The sequence below is a fragment of the Crinia signifera genome, chromosome 6, assembly GCF_055691185.1.
Source record: "Crinia signifera chromosome 6, ASM5569118v1, whole genome shotgun sequence".
NCBI classification, from domain to species: domain Eukaryota; kingdom Metazoa; phylum Chordata; class Amphibia; order Anura; family Myobatrachidae; genus Crinia; species Crinia signifera.
Window position 1 is genome coordinate 32,039,511 of NC_139222.1, and position 17,968 is coordinate 32,057,478.

General features: G+C 47.5%; 1 protein-coding gene and 1 non-coding gene across 2 annotated transcripts in view; both read right to left on the bottom strand.

Moving 5' to 3' along the window:
• The window catches only part of LOC146007504 (protein kinase C delta type-like), an 89,648-nt gene that overhangs the window by 64,424 nt on the left and 7,256 nt on the right, over window positions 1-17,968 (bottom strand). The window lies entirely within an intron of this gene.
• Window positions 7,112-7,230, bottom strand: LOC146016394 (5S ribosomal RNA). The gene has a single exon (XR_014449287.1). It is a non-coding gene; the product is annotated as a 5S ribosomal RNA (ribosomal RNA).

Genomic DNA, 17,968 nt, shown 5'->3' on the forward strand with positions numbered 1-17,968 from the left:
TTTAAAGGGAGGTGGTTTCGATTCTAGGGTCATATACCAAACCCTGGTCTTCCTCTGCATCTCTCGTTCTTACACTCATGATTTCGGTACGTTTTGTCCTTCCCCGGGTCATCACCTTTAAACATTTGAACAGCAGCACAAAGACTATGATGGCACCACCGATACAGAGAAGGAGTTTTCCTATGCTGGCTATGATCCCTTGCGCCCATTCTCCTAAACCAGAGAACCAGTGCATTGGATTCAACCAAGAGGTCCATTCGCTAACTTTGTTACCTATCTCTGCCAGGCTGATATTGTGTTCCCTCCTAAATTCCCATTTAAGCTGAAGAATCTCATCCATCCGATGATCGATGATTTCTTCTGGGTCTTCAGTATTGTTGGTGATATATGTACAACATTTCACCCCAAACTGCGTAGAGAGGGTGGCACAATATCCTCCTGTCATGGCTGTCAGATAGTTCAACACCATCCGATGTTGGACTAGCTCTCTTTTATACGCTTGTAACTCCTTCCCAGTGTATCTAAAAGTGTCATCATAAATCTCAGTGATGTTATCTACCAAGCTGGCTAATGCTTGTATATACTTAAAATGTATGACTCCTCTGGCAGTATGGGTGATATCTAATGCAATGAGATGTTGGATACCGAATGACTCGTGTATCATTTCAGAAGCTAGGGGTTCTTTCCTGATTGTTAAATCCCTTTTATGGATTTGATCATAATGGGTATGAGTGTAAGGAGGAGGTATGCCTCTGTGTATGCTCACCATCTCATCATGGGTGAGGGTCATCACTTCAGGTAACACTCTGCCTAGGTAACAAATTCCGACGTAGTTCATGGAGAGCCATTTGTACGCCCTCCTACCACAAATATAATAAACATCGTCAGGGAGAAAATAAGGGACAGAGTATTTCATGATCTTGTCACACATTATCCATAAGAACATCCCCGTCCCCTGTTCCCTGACTTGTTCCTCACAGATTTCTGGCTGTAGGGTTACATTACAGTAGCCGGCTGATACTCTGCCGGCCATCATTTTACTTTTCTTCACCGTGTAAACATATTTATAATGTCTCCCACTGGTTCGGATCTTTAACAACAATTCCTTATCAATAGGCTCTCCATCTGGACGCTGGGAGTAAGTTATTGTCTGGTTATGCCATGTCACTTCCCAAGTACCAATCGCTCTGGAACTCGAGAAGTTCATACATACCAGGGATTTATCCACTTGGTATGGGTGTAATCTAAGACTAGGGGACCTGGTATACAGGTATCTCTTATCCAATGGCCTCTCCTTATTTAATACGCTTATCTCTGAAATATTAAGCGGATATGGGACTAGGCCTACATTACTCCTTTTATGTAGCACTTGTGAACACACCCAGCATTCTGTTTGGTTTAAAACCTTACCCACTAGTGAGTGGTAATCACTCAAGGGATGTCGGCCGGTAGTTGCCTTACTTGTCGACTGACATCGCTGGATGCATTCTTCTTCCATTTTAGGTTGACAATATCTAGACACAGTACTCACCAGACAATAACTCATCACATAGCCCTTGAACTACGTTTTCCTCATACCTTTTACCTTCTCCTGTCATGGGCAAAGTGTCAAGCTGGTTTAGGGATTCTACCTCACCCATATCTGGGTTCATTATTACACTGTCAGAACTCCGCTCCGATCGCTCTAGAATGTGGCAGCCACCGAGTATCTTTGGATGAAGAAAAGAACATAGAAAGAAAACAAAGACATATATGCATAACTGTGAACCTGTTGCTTGGAGTCCTTCCATCATCTCTACCAGGGGACTTTTATTTTGCTCTGCTCTTAGACCTTTGTTCGCTCAGGTTGCTCGACCTTGGCTGCCTTTCAGTCTTCCCGGAATAATGCTTCTAGCGACACTTCTTCTCTTTCGCTCTCTGCACACTGGGACTCTGGGTTACTGGCTTTCTTGCAGTGGGACGAATGTATCCAAGTCTCTCTCTCTGCGACTTTAATCGATGCAGTGCTGGTCAACAAAACTTGGTTCGGTCCTTCCCAACGGTCTATCAAACAACCTGAGCGTAAAAAATTTCGGATCATAACAAAGTCTCCTGGTTTAAGATTATGACAATTATCGGTAGGCATATCAGGGTTCAGTAAATTCAGCTGCTTTTGTTGTTTCCTTAGCTGTTTGTTTAGCTTTAGGATATACTGTACAGTTAGCTCATTGTTACATTTGAGATCATCCTGTGGGTCTATCATGATGTGTGGCTGCCGACCAAACAATATCTCGAAGGGGGACAAGTTGAGCGGAGTCCTGGGAGTGGTCCTAATGCTATACAACACAATAGGCAGTGCCTCTGGCCATAACAACCCTGTTTCAGCCATAACTTTACCCAATTTGTTCTTAATAGTACCATTCATTCTCTCAACTTTGGCGCTCGCCTGGGGACGATATGGAGTATGAAGTTTACTATTAATCCCCAGGAGTTTACACATGATTTGGAAGACCTCTCCTGTGAAATGAGTGCCTCTGTCACTCTCAATGACCTTTGGGATACCATATCTACAGACAAACTCCTGACATATTTTCTTTGCTGTAAAGGTAGCAGTGTTGGAGGCAGCGGGGAAAGCCTCCACCCAGCTGGAAAACATGTCAACACAAACCAATACATATTTCAAATTTCTACAGGGTGGTAACTGTATGAAGTCGATTTGTATTACCTGGAAAGGGCCTTCTGTAGGAGGGATGTGGGATGGCTCTGTTGGGATGGCTTTTCCAACGTTCTTCCTCAAACAGGTGAGGCATGACATTGCCACTCTACCTGCTTGAGAAGCGAACCCTGGTGCACACCAGTAGGCCTTTACCAGCTTGCACATACCTTCCTTCCCAAGATGTGTCAGCCCATGGGCCGCCTCGGCTAGACTAGGAAGGTATGCTCTGGGGGCCACTGGTTTCCCGTGTCCATCTCTCCAAAGTCCGGTGGACTCTTGGCCACATCCCTTCGACTTCCATACTGCTCTTTCCTGTGGGGAACACAAATTCTGCATGTCTATCAGTTTGGATGTGGATACCATGTTCAGTGTACAAAGGTTGGTAGGATGGGTGAAAATATTTACAGGGCATGCGGCCCTTTTCGCTGCCTCATCAGCGCGGCTGTTACCAAGTGACACCGGGTCCTTCTCTGATGTGTGAGCTTTGCACTTGATAACAGCCACTCTGTCTGGAAGCTGAATAGCTCCCAGAAGTCTCCTAATGTATGTCGCATGCGCCACTGGTGTGCCAGCCGCCGTCATGAAATTTCGGAGGCGCCATAGGGCTCCAAAATCATGCACTACTCCGAAAGCATATCTGGAGTCGGTATATATGTTAACTGATTTTCCTTGGGCCAGTTCACATGCTCTGGTCAATGCCACCAGTTCCGCTACTTGTGCTGAGTGAGGTGGTCCCAAGGGTTCAGCTTCCACAATACCTTCTCCATCTACTACTGCGTAGCCTGTGCACAGCTCTCCCGTGTCCGTCTGTCTATGACAGCTACCATCTGTGAATAAGGTTATGTCTACCTCACTTAATGGGCTGTCGCTTATGTCAGGACGTGCTGTGAAGGTCTGATTCAGGTAGGTCATGCAATCATGTTTGTCCTCACTCTCACTAAACTCTGCTTTACCATATTCAGCAACATTCCCATCACCCTCCACCCTTTGTGCCTTGGAGGGCACATTAGGAAGGAATGTGGCTGGGTTTAGTGTGTTGCATCTTTTGATGGTAATATTTACTGGGGCCATCAGCGCCAGTTCCCACTTAGTGAACCGTGCTGAGGACACATGACGTGTTTGGGCAGAATTTAGGAGGGCAGAGACAGCATGGGGAGCATGAACAGTTAAATCGTGTCCCAACACTACATCCTCACTCTTACTTACTAGTTGTGCTATTGCGGCCACACTTCGTAAGCAAGTTGGGAGTGAGCGTGCTACTGTGTCTAGCTGGCCACTGTAGTACGCTATTGGTCGGTTGGCATCACCATGTTTTTGTACAAGTACTCCTGCCGCACACCCACCTGATTCAGTTCCATACAGTTCAAAGGGTTTCCCATAATCTGGCATTCCCAGTGCTGGGGCCTTTGTTAGGCTCACCTTTAGTTCCTCGAAAGCCAGCTCAGATTCCTCAGTATGAGAGACCCGATCTGGCTTAGTTGAGGAAACCATCTCTTGTAGTGGTAATGCCAGAATAGAGAATCCTGGGATCCAATTGCGACAGTATCCACACATGCCTAGGAACGTACGGATCTGATGCTGGGTCTGTGGCAGTACCATGTTCTGAATCGCTTGGATTCTGTCGTCGGTGAGGTGTCTCAGCCCTTGGGTAAGGCAGTGGCCCAGATACTTAACCCTGGTCTGGCATAATTGCAGCTTATCCTTTGATACTTTATGTCCTGTTTCTGAGAGATGCATCAGTAGTTGTCTAGTGTCATCCACTGATGACTCCAGTGACCCAGAACACAACAATAAGTCATCGACATACTGTATCAGTATCGAACCACTCATGGGTTGAAAGGATTGTAAACAATCATGCAAGGCCTGGGAGAAGATGCTGGGGCTGTCTATGAATCCCTGGGGGAGTCGTGTCCAGGTATACTGTACTCCTCTGTAAGTAAAGGCGAACAGATACTGGCTGTCAGGGTGCAAAGGGACGGAGAAGAACGCTGAACACAAATCAATGACTGTGAAATGAGTACAATGAGGTGGGATTTGCATTAGGATGACAGCTGGGTTTGGCACTACGGGGAATTGGCTCTCAACTACTTTGTTTACCCCTCTTAAATCCTGCACTAGTCTGTAGCCCCTCCCCCCGCTCTTTTTCACAGGAAAGATGGGACTATTGGCCGTGCTGGAAGTTCTAACTAGGATTTCCTGTTGGAGCAATCGTTGGATCACTGGGAATATTCCTAGCTCAACTTCAGGTTTTAAAGGGTATTGCGGTATTTTTGGGGCTATCCTGCCTTCTTTTAAGCGGATCTCTACTGGAGCTACATTTGCCATCAGCCCAGCATCCTGTCCATCTTTAGTCCAAAGGGAACCCGGTATTTGTGCTGTAATTTCAGCTACCCTAGATGGATTTGACTCTACAACAGTGGAATACAACATTAGCCTCTGAGGACTGTCCAGCATATCTTGCACTTCTTGTGTAAGATTTTTAGGAGTGTCTAGGAATACCCCATCGGGAGTGCAATAGATGACACATCCCATTTTACATAGTAAATCTCTACCCAGGAGGTTAGTCGGGGCCGCTGCAGCCAACAGGAAACTGAGATTTATGTCTTACCTGTTAAATCTCTTTCTTCGAGGACGTCAGGGGCCACAGGGATTACATTGGGTAGAGAGTGAGGTCACGACCTTTCCAGCACCAGAAAGGATAAAACTTCTGGACTGCCCAGTGACAGCCCTGGCTCCTCCCTCCTCTACCCCGCCTCCTAGGCTAGCTTACTTTCAGTTTTTCCCAAAGCCAGGCAGGAGACAAGATAGAAGGAAGAGAAGCCCATACAGTAACACATTCAACCAATATATGTGTGTGTGGTTGCTCAACAGAGGAACCATAACTGTGACATGTATAAGTACCTCAACAAAGGAACTTTTAACTAAGTTCACTCAACGGAGGAACTATGAACTTCAATACCATGAAGCAGGCGCGGCAGGGAGGGATCCCTGTGGCCCCTGACGTCCTCGAAGAAAGAGATTTAACAGGTAAGACATAAATCTCAGTTTCTTCTGCGGCAGACGTCAGGGGCCAGAGGGATTACATTGGGATGTCCTAAAGCAGCCACCTAAGGGTGGGGACGCGCCTGTGCCGCGGCCAATATATTCTGGCCGAATGCCGAGTTCTGAGAGGCAAACATAACAAACGCAAAAAAAGCGTAAGAAATCGTTGGCAGACGACCAAGTTGCCGCCTTGCCAAGTTGCTCTGCCGTTGCACCACCTGTAAAAGCCCGAAACACACCCACAGATGTAGTGGAATGAGCCTGTACCCCTGCAAGAACGGGGAGTGAGGTGAACAAGGAATCCTGCTTGATAAACGACCGCAGATATCGGCTGGCAATAGTCTGCATGGTAGCAGACCAGCCCCTCTTATGAATTCTCTAGTGGATAAAGAGAGAGTCAAATGGCCAAAGTATTACAGCGTGATGTACATAGACGTGCAAAGCACAGACCATCTCCAGTTGATTGCTGCCTAGGAGAGACCGCCGGCCTACAAAGGGCAGGGATCACTATCTCCTGGATGACCTGAAATTCAGGAACCACCTTGTGAGGTGTAAAGTAACGTTTCAAAGAATCCGTTCTATGACAATGAAAGATTATGAAAGGCGATTGACCTAACAGAGCCTACCGGGCAGACACCCAGCAGCAACGGTGAACAGGAAAATCGTTGTCCAAGTTAGCCTGTAAAGAGCCCTAAAGGGCCCAAATAATCAGAGAAAGATTTTATCAAACCACCATGTTTGTAACAACCAGAGGTTGGATCTGCAGGACCCCCTGCCAGAATGAGCGGAGATCATACCACAGAGCTCATAGGCTGTGAAATACAAAGGAGAGAGCCGATCCCTGTTGCTTTAAAGAAACAGGCGGAGGCCAGCCCCCACTACTTCTACCGAAAGGACAAAACCCTAGACAAACGCTAAATTCTGGGATTGAATTCAATCCCGTGGCTCTTAATAAGGTTGTCTTAACAACCCTGTGAGCAGTTCTGGCCCCAGAGGCAGACCGATAAGAGAGACCCCTAACAGGGTTCACAGATCCGAGAACCAGATTCTCCTGGATTAAGGTGCCCCCACCTCCACTTTTAATGTACAAATTACTTTGAGGAGGAGCAAAAAATGGGGAAAAGCCTACCTCCGAACGAATAGCCACTGGACTGACATAACAGAGCGTGGACTCTAACCTGCAGGGTCTCGAGACCTGGACACATACAGGGTGACCTGGTAAATGTGACGCAAAGCCATCAATCCACCATTGGTCCACCCCAATGGCCTACCAACCACAGGAACACCTCCGAAGGGAGGGTCCATCTGCCGGTATAGTTTTGCCAACAAGGCCGGGATCTTGCGCTGCACCCATTGGAAGAAGCGGGAGGCCTAAGCCTACAGCACCTGGTATTCCCAGATGGTCTCCCATCCAAGTACTAACCAGGCCTGACCCTGCTTGGCTTCCAAGATCAGACGAGATCAGGCGTGTTCAGGGTGGTGTGGCCGTAGGCTCATAGCCGGCCCACTCAGAGTGTCACCCTAGTGGTTGGTAAAAAACCACCCTTTTTGCATCACCCGACTGGACCTGCACAGGGTGACCTAGAAACCAAGGTTCTACCTTGCAGAAATCCCACAGGACTGTCTTTTTCACTTAGGTTTCAAGACAGAAGCATCTTTTCCATAATAGCATTATCCAGTCTATGCCTTAAGATGTACTGTTGCGTGTATAAAACACGGATTTACCAAAAGGACCAGTTTTGGTTATAATGTATGTAGATACATTAGAAAACAAACAAACAGGAAACTTTATCGAACCGCTGTTTGAATGTAAGAAGCGAGAATGCTGGCCCAGCACCGCTATATATATCCACATATATATATTGTGTATGTACATGTATATATATATATACACACACATGTACATACACAAATGCCTACAAACATAAACATATGCATTCATGTACCCCTATACAATAGGTCGTACAGATTAAGAGGCAACATATTGGTATATAGCATATGGTGGCGCTGAAATGAACAAGGCCGTCAACATTGGCAACCAGTAAAACTTCTACCAAAGTGAGATTGCGTCCCTGAAGGGATGCATAGTCAAGGCCATATTAGCTTTTAATTATAAAAGCTACAGCCAGTGTTTCTCCGCTAACATAACTTAAAGGAGACCCATAAGAAATGACAAACCGAATTGTTTGTGGGAGAAAAACAGGAGTACCTCGAGTAATCCCACGCAATTACGGGGAGAATATACATAAACTCCACACAGTTAGGGTAATGGCGTTGTTTGAATGGAACCCATGTTATCTATAACAGCTGGTGTTCCCATGTGATCTCTAACGAGATTGGACATATCCAGTGTGGTATGAATATAGATTGACATCAGTGCCGTGAGGTAGTAATGTTAACCATTACACAGTTCGTACTGCACCTCCACAGCTGCATCTCCCAAAAATGCTACCCCGCTGGGGTGCAAGGCTACTAGAGGCCTGGAGGAATACTAAGTCAAATTATCTCAAATGTGCGATCTGCATGCTACATGCATGTGATCCTAATGTAAATCCGACTACATAGTCAGATCCCACACTGGATTGTATTGTGCGTACACACCACAACCAGCTCTGTATGTGACAGTGCAATGTTCAAACTTCCAATGACCAGGAATACCGAAGGTTATCCTGTGGAGAAATTACACTTCAGAGTCCACCGTTGGTGACGTTTGCCATAGTGCCCTGTCAGAACATGAAATAACCCCTGGTATTGTGGGGACTGAATCCTTATAGCCGTGCGCTTTGTCTACTTAAGAGACGGGAGCGTTGCTGATTGAGCTATTGCTCTATTAGGGTAAAACAGGCCTGGACTATGTTCCGACAGGGTTTAAAAATTAGCAGAGGTGTCTTACACTAAGTGTCTGGACCAGAACTGTAATGGCTGCACACACTGTGATTTCTAATTGACTTGCTATGGAAAACTTTGCTAACTCATGAGTTAGTAACATACAAGTCATGCTATCTGCATTAGACATTGCTGCCCTTGCCTTTGATTAATGGAGTGACCTCTGTGTCACTCTGATAGCAGGGTATGAGACTTCCTGCTGTCCTCTGTATGACCCACCTGGCAGCAAACTGTCCCCCCATAAACTGGAATCTGAGAACACAGTATCTTTCTGGAAGAAAGCAAGAAGGGGTTTTATTTTGTCAGCCAGCAGATACACATTGCACAATTAGAGGCTTATTGCAGAAATCTAACGATCTCTATGTCACAGAGGAAAAATACATCAGGGAAGGCAGCAGGGACCTGCCTCAGATGACAGTGGAAACTGAGTTATACACTTTCCACCTGACAATATATACACTACACACACACAGGGAGAGAGAGTAGGTATAGGTAACCAGAGATAGAATCACTGGATAAGAGACAGTATAAGGAGATGAGCTGCCCAGGCCATCAACAACACCATGGTATATAACACAGGGGTGCTATGACCTAATTTACATACAGCCCAATACTGTCCCACTATGCTCTAAACCCCACTGTCTGATCACAGAACCTGGGGGAGCAGCTGCATTCAATATGCAGTTAATCAGGACAAGCTTGAGCACAGCCCTGGCATTAGTAGTCAGGAGCCTCCAGCAGCGTGCAATGGCGGCAAGTATGTTAAAATGACCGCCAGAACCGCGTGATAGCTGGGAAAGTACCATGGACTCCGTCCTTACAATGGCGTCCCTTTTTGAAAGGGTAGCCGCGCCATCAGGCTATACTCATATGCCCAGGCTGGCCGGTGGTACTTGGGCCAGACTTGCAATGTGTGCAGGACACCAATATAGGAGTTCCTGTGTCACTATCGCTGTCCTCTAAGATTGTACAAGAGGCAGCTAAACTGGTACAGCTAACACCTATACTTCTGACATGCAGTGATGGTGTTAACACAGTTATGAGACATAGCACAATGCAAATAATAAAGTGGCACTGAGCTCCGCAAAGCACAAAGGCCGGCAGGAGCATAAAGTACTGTACCCTGTGCTCCAGTAGGAGAGGTACAGGTGGGATTTGCCCATATGGCCCGGTAGTGAAGAGATGGAACTCCAGAACGGCAAGAAGCTCTCTGTGTCCTTCTTACACTTGCAGCAGGCAGGCAGGAAGAGATCAGGGCTGGAAACCCCGTGGGTACATCCTAGCTCCTGTCTCCGGGGGAGGGGCTGTGTGAGGAGAGGCTCCCTTCCCCCTACTAGCAAATGGCCACCGGGATTTTATGACTCATGCGGCGTCGGTAAAATGGCGGGGATCTGGCGCTTGCCGGGCGGCCCCGCATACCGACGCCGCTGCCCACACTCAAAGTCTCCCTGGTGGTCCAGCGGGTCAGGGTGCACACCTAGTGAAAGGCGGCGTTCTGGCCGCTTGCTAGTGCAGCCCGGCGATCCCCCCCACCGGGCTGCTCAGCCGCTATAACTGCGCACGCATTCGCACTCCCAGCGGGGAGCGCGTTACCTGAAAGCGGTTGTCACCGCTGAAGTCCCGGTCCCCGTCGCGGCTGCTCTCCTCAGTGCCCGGAGCCAGCCGACACCAACACTGTGGAAGCCACGTGGGAGGTGTGCGGCTGCCGGGTGATGGAGCGCAGTGCCGGGGTCTAACAGACCCCCAGCGCTGCTGCTCTGTCACTGACCAATAGTCAGTGTAAAAATAAGAATAAAAAAAAAATTTAAAACGAAGTTTAAGCTGCTTTAACAGCAGCCCTTTCAAAATGCGTGTTGGCTCCTGCCAGCACAATCAAAACTGAAAGTAAGCTAGCCTAGGAGGCGGGGTAGAGGAGGGAGGAGCCAGGGCTGTCTCTGGGCAGTCCAGAAGTTTTATCCTTTCTGGTGCTGGAAAGGTCGTGACCTCACTCTCTACCCAATGTAATCCCTCTGGCCCCTGACGTCTGCCGCAGAAGAAAGAGTGTTTGGTATGCAGAGGCCCGATTGTAACCTCCGCTGGTTTCGTCAGTGGGTAATGTTGTATTTTTCCTGTTACCCCAATTGCTGCTACTACTGATTGGTTAGTGAAACCCAAGTGAAGAGGAGTGTTGAAAACAGATCTGGCCGCCCCTGTATCAACCAAAAAGGTTTGTCTTACTCCAGCTATATCAACTTTCACCTGAGGTTCCTCTCTAAGGTGTTGTGTTAGTCTAACTGGCTGTAGGATACAGGTATGACCTGTTTCCTATTGTCTGACCTGGGTTGCCCTTAGCACAGTGTCAGCCATCAGATGGGGAGGAGGCATGTTGCGTGACCTGTCTGTCTCCTCCCATTGTCTAGGGGCTGGGTATCTCTGTGTCTCACCTTGGTGAGATTCCCATTCTCGCTTATGTGTCTGATAACTCCTGGGGTTTCCTGACCTACAATGAGCTGAGTAGTGACCTTCCCTATTGCAGTTGTAACAGATAATTGGCTTTCTACCTGTGTCCCTGGTGTTTCGTTGGTATGCAGCTTTGTTTGGGGCATTAGTAAGGGCTTGGATGCTAACCATCATCAGTTTGTCAGTTTGCAGTTCCCTGTGCTTCTTAATGTTGCGGTCGTGGTCCACAGCAGAATCCCGTAGGGCGTCTACTGTCATTCCACGCCAATTTGGAAAGGAAGTTTGGACTCTGGTTCTCAGGTTTTCGCTAAGCCCTTCCACCAGCACAGAGACAATCAGCTCCCTCAAGTGGGGGTCATCCTTAGGCTCAGAGACACCAGTGTATTTTGATACCGCCATCAAACCCCGGCTGAAATATTCGCTAGCTACTTCACCATCTTTTTGTTTGATAGTGAATATCTTGCTATATTCCACTGTCGCAGGAAAATATACTCCCAATTGTAAGTTAATCAGGCGTATATTTTCCTGGTTGATCTCATCATTTATCTCCCTGTCCACTTTCAATCCGCTATCCTGAATGAATTTCGGGATGTCTATGTGGGCAGGGAGACAGGCCCTCAACATGATTCTCCAATCCTTGTTGGTGGGCTCATCAGAGTTTCCCAAATCCCTTACAAATTTCCGGCTCAGAGCCAGATCTTTCCTAGGATCAGGGAAATCTGAAATGATGGACCGCAGCTCTAGCCGTGTCCATGGGTTTAGCATGGTCATCTTTCTGGTAGGTATCACACCCTCTCTGTCTGCCTTACCATAGGGAACCTCCAGTGTGCGAACAGGGTATGTTTGTACCACATCCGCATTACTGGGACCTGCTTGGGAGTCGTCCGTGTCTGTGCTGTGTATTGCATCCTTACCTGAGTCCAATACTACGCTGTTGGCATCAGCCGTCTCCTCCTCCTGTGCTGGGGCCTCAACAGCGGGTTGAGCTTTTCCCTCAATCATATTAATTGCATGGGAGACGGCCAGTGCCAACAGCTGCTCGTTTTCCTCTCGGGTTTCCTTGTAAGGGGATAAGACAGGGTACAAGTTAGCAACGGATACATTATTACTTATGTCTTTCTTATGAGTCATTAACCCCTTCGGCACATATGGTGGTGGGGGAGCTGATTCTATTGTGGCAGCGGTTGCATTTTTATTGTGGCTGATTGCGTCTGGTATTGCTAGACCTCTGATTCCCCATTGTTCCTGTCCTTCCTTCTGCCACAATTTAAGAATATCTATATGCTTCACTCTCTCCTTACGACTGGAGAGTAGGCATATTTCATCTTTTACTGCCGATAAGATTTCTGGATCGAAGCTACCAACACTGGGAAATTCTAACTTGCTGCCTTGTGTCATTTTTCTCCATTTATTTTGGTAAACAACTGCGAGTTCACCGTGCTTCCTGCACATAATAAAAGCTGCCGATCCTTTTGGCCGGCTTGCTTCCTCCCTAACATGCACGTTATCACAGCGTGACCCGTTATTACCCATAATTACAGGAATAAACCTTCACGCCTAATAGATACCGGTGGGTTATTTAAGTTAAGAGCTCCCCAACCACTCACTTCTCCACACAGTGGCACTATTCCGCAATCAAGCGTGAAGCCCACAATGCGAGGTAATGTACTCAATCACCAAGTCTTTCAACTAGCAGCGAACTTCTAGCCAACTTGCAAGGCGCGGCCTAATTTCTCCAGGGCACAACAAACTTGTTTTCCTGTGCCCCCAGAAACTGGATTTCTAAAGTAGCTAATCGGAAACAACTGGGTTCCGATGTATCTTCTTGTACCCTCCTAGCGGAATTTAGTTCCACTGAAGGGGCAGTTCCTATGTGTACGTCGGCACGTACACCCTGTCCTAACTGGACTGTCCTACACTGCGCTTGAGTCGTGCCGTCACACACCCGTTCGCCTCAGTTATTTTTCACACTGGGCGCTAGTTACACCTTGGTCTTATGCTTATTTTTGAAATATTTCTGTACAGAAAATCTTCCCAGGCCGGTAGCTTTTCACTAGATACTTATGCAGGTATAAATCCCTTATAATACGCTATAGGAATCTATTAAAATAATGCTTGAGTTGCTTGCTTATGAGAAAATGAACAAAAAGAAAAAAAAAATATTTTCTTTTTATTAAATCACCGCCCTACCCACAGTATATTACTATACTGTTTAAATAAGGCTAGTGGTTTAATACTGTTCACCTTTGAGTTCCTATGTGTGCTGCATGTGCAGTACCAATGTACAGCCACGTGTGTATGTGCGCTGTTCACAGGCCGCCGATGAATCGGCCACCCACGTGTTCTATAGTGTATTTGCAAGGTTGCGCTCGGGTTTCGCTATACGCAGTAATTGCGCCTAAATGTGGAATAAATCCCTTAACTCCGTCCGAAAGTTACGTATCAAAATGCGAAATAAATCCCGCACTTAATCCGTAAATCACGTACAAAGATGCGAAACTTTCCCGATGTGGACACGTGCGCGCACACCTTGCGTAATACACAATAGACGCTTTACGTTACTGTAAAAGGCCCAGAACTTATCGCCACGTGGCGGAGTCCCCGGTTTTACAGTAACTAACAATAAAAGTTATAGTTTTGCACAGAGGGGATCCTCTATGTACTATAATAAACACAGACTCCACGTGTGCGAACCTCATCGCACGTGGTACATATACTGTAATGAACAAGCAACTCAAGACACTATACCCCGTTAAACTACTTGTGGCAGGCAGAAGTACAGTTTACTAAATACTTAATATATGCTTTAAACACGTGGTTTTCACTTATTGTACTCCGGGTTCAACGCTAGCACTTCCCAAACCCCGCACCGCCGCGGACCTGGCCTATCCAGCAATGGATAATACTTCCACCCTTTTGCTGGTATAGGTCGGGTCGCACGCCTGGTACTGGGTTCTGGAATGTGGAGCGGTCGGACGATGCCCCCAATTGTTAATGGTGATTAAATATGACCAGAGAGACAATAAGTGAAAAGCGCAGGTTGCGTAATAAGTCCACAACCTGAGTACCCTTTATACCTAACTACGTGCGAACAAAACGTAGCGCAGCGTAGCGTACCTTTATTGTATATTATACACCAAGAACCGATACCTTAATAAGAAATCCCTTCGCAGTACTTTGTCTCTAATCTGCGACTTATACCTTTAAGGACAGTGTCCGTAATATACCTTTATCGCTAAATGTGAATAACAGACACAAACCACAGTATAGAAGTAAGGAGATAAGAACTCCGCAAAAAGGTTGTATTTAAGTCCCTAATGGACAAAAGGGGGTTACAGGAATAGAGAATACACGTTTAACAGTTAATACAATAGACTAACAATAAAATACTATAATCAGACTCTGCTAGGGGGAAAGAAACAGATACAAGACACAATCAGCCAACAATATAATAAGAATAAATACCGTTAATGCAACCGTTACCGTCTCATCAAATATGCGAAGTGCAGTCCGGTCAGAGCTCACTATCATTCAGGGATGAACTATAGTCCGGTGGAAAGTCAGGGAAAGGTAGATGTGCCGAAGTGACTGTGATTGCTCTGGGTTGCCTATCTTATAGGGTCAGAAGGGGGAGGTCAAAGGCCATTTCCATTGGTCAGAGATCGTATGTCAGGTCCACTGTGATTGGGGGTAAGATGATACAACTGGTTTGACTAGGTGCAGGGGAGTGAACTTTAAGAGTCCTTTGTTTGATGGTTTCGGCGTCAGCAGTGATAAGAATCAGTTTCATCCAGATTCCTTTGTTACATACTTTCAACAGAAACTGTCCCTGGAATATGGATTATGTCCATAACTATCGGGCCGTGTATATTGCGAAATATTCGCAATGACCGGAATACTTCGCACAATGAACGGAACGGAACGGTACTAAACATGATACAGACAGATGTGTGCAGGGCTAACTAAGCTATGTGTGGCGTTCTAAACCTTTAACTATATTTCATTTAGTGTAAGTGTGTTATTATGAATTTATGTGTGATAGCATGGCTACTCTTCTGGTCCACTCTGCGAACCAAAATGGCGACCATACTAACCTAAAATGGCGTGTGTGTAACTTGACTTCCACATAGTATACACAGATATCACCCATCGGGCTGGCGGGTGTACATCTCTGGATGAGGCCCATAGTATACACAGATATCACCCATCGGGCTGGCAGGTGTACATCTCTGGATGAGGACCATAGTATACACAGATATCCCCCATCGGGCTGGCGGGTGTACATCTCTGGATGAGGCCCATAGTATACACAGATATCACCCATCGGGCTGGCAGGTGTACATCTCTGGATGAGGCCCATAGTATACACAGATATCACCCATCGTGCTGGCGGGTGTGCATCTCTGAATGAGGCCCATAGTATACACAGATATCTCCCATCGGGCTGGCAGGTGTACATCTCTGGATGAGGCCCATAGTATACACAGATATCACCCATCGTGCTGGTGGGTGTACATCTCTGGATGAGGCCCATAGTATACACAGATATCACCCATCGGGCTGGGGGGTGTACATCTCTGGATGAGGCCCATAGTATACACAGATATGACCCATCGGGTTGGCGGGTGTACATCTCTGGATGAGGCCCATAGTATACACAGATATCACCCATCGGGCTGGCGGGTGTACATCTCTGGGTGAGGCCCATAGTATACACAGATATGACCCATCGGGTTGGCGGATGTACATCTCTGGGTGAGGCCCATAGTATACACAGATATCACCCATCGGGCTGGCGGGTGTACATCTCTGGATGAGGCCCATAGTATACACAGATATCACCCATCGGGCTGGCGGGTGTACATCTCTGGATGAGACCCATAGTATACACAGATATCACCCATCGGGCTGGCGGGTGTACATCTCTGGATGAGGCCCATAGTATACACAGATACAGTATAAAGACATTTACATAACCTTTGGCCCCTTTGGGGCTGGTTCTATGTCTCAGACAATGTGGTTGTACTGCAGGCCTGGTCCCTTATCCTAATGTTAGAGTCCATAGGGTTACTGTGGGGTGGGGGGTCCTGCACACAGAATCTGTTACCAACCTGTGCACCCCTCTGAGTGAGATCTTAGTTCATACTCTGATGTTGGTGCGGTCACTGTATGACTTTGGGCCTACTTCAGCACAGATCCCTAATCAGAGAAATTGCAGTGGACTGTGAGGAGAAAGACATTATCTTCCTTCCACTGAAGCTTCGTCCCTCATGATCCATCTTCTGTTCATTGACGCGTTCATCTGCACCATGCACTTGGATGTATACTCTGTCTGATGGCTGATGTCCTCCCCTCCCGGCCAGATTACACCACCCCATGAACTACAACTCAAATAAAGACAAGGAGACGGATATAGGGGGAAAGGAATCAAAGCTTTTATTGATAACTTGTTTGTTTTTTTTTGTTGTTTTTTAAGGTTGTCCTCTAGAGGACCTATATGGTGGCAGCCTCGTGAATCACGAAGAGTCGTCCTGCAGCACTCAGAAGAGGAAAAACCCCCTGTGGGGGAAACCTCTGGGGAACCATGGCTGGAAGGACCGCCCTTCCCTCTGGGCATTAAGAGGCTCTGTAGCTGTAGCCAGTGGGCTGGTGAGATGTCTGTGGTGCTATTTGTCTAGAAAAATAGGTGCAGTGGAATGGGCAGAGCTGTGGGTAATGTGGGAGGAGCTACAGCTTGTGGTTTGGGCTTGAAGACATATGCTGGCGGGAGGGGCTGGTAGACCTATACACTGGTGACTGGGGGGAGTGGGTCAAGGAGACCTGTACTGTATGCTTGTGACTGGGGTTGGGTCAGGATAACTTACACAGGGCTGCAGTAATTATGCCCCAGCCCTTACACAACCACCAGGGCCGGATTAAGCCCTCGGGGCAACCGCTGGAGTGATGCCTGGTGATCCCTGGGTCAGTGGGGTAGTGCAATGTGTGAATCAGTGTACTGGGGGGCCTCAATGGTGCAGCACTATGTGTGTATCATTGTGCTGAGGTGCTCAGTGGTGCTGTGTGTGTGTATCATTGTGCTGGGGGGCTCAGTGGTGCAGTGCTATGTGTGTTTCAGTCTGTTGGGAGGTTAGTGGTGCAGTGCTGTGTGTATTGGTGTGCGGGGTGGGCTCAGTGGTGCAGTGTTAAGTGTATATCAGTGTGTTGGGGTGGGCTCAGTGGTGCAGTGCTATGTGTGTATCAGTGTGCCGGGGGGCTAAATGGTGCAGCGCTGTGTGTGTATCAGTCAGATGGGGGGGTTGGCTCAGTGGTGCAGTGCTATGTATCAGTGTGCTTGGGGGAGTCAGTGGTGTGGTGCTATGTGTGTGTGTGTCATTGTACTGGGGGTGGGCTCAGTGATGCAGTGCTCTGTAATACTTTGCTGGGGGGTTCAGTGGTGCATTGCTATGTGTGTATCAGTGAGCTGGTGGACTCAATGGTGCAGTGCTATGCGTGTTTCATTGTGCTGGGGGCTCAGTGGTGCATTGCTATGTGTGTATCAGTGTGCTGGAGGGTCAATGGTGCAGCACTATGTGTGTATCATTGTGTTGAGGTGCTCAGTGGTGCAGTGCTGTGTGTGTATCAGTGTGCTGGGGGGGGCTCAGTGGTGCAGTGCTATGTGTGTATCAGTGTGCTGGGGGACTCAATGGTGCAGTGCTATGTGTGTTAGTATGCTGGGGGGCTCAATGGGGCAGCACTATGTGTGTATCATTGTGTTGAGGTGCTCAGTGGTGCAGTGCTGTGTGTGTATCAGTGTGCTGGGGGGGGGGGGGGGGGGGCTCAGTGGTGCAGTGCTATGTGTGTATCAGTGTGCTGGGGGACTCAATGGTGCAGTGCTATGTGTGTATTAGTGTGCTGGGGGCCTTAGTG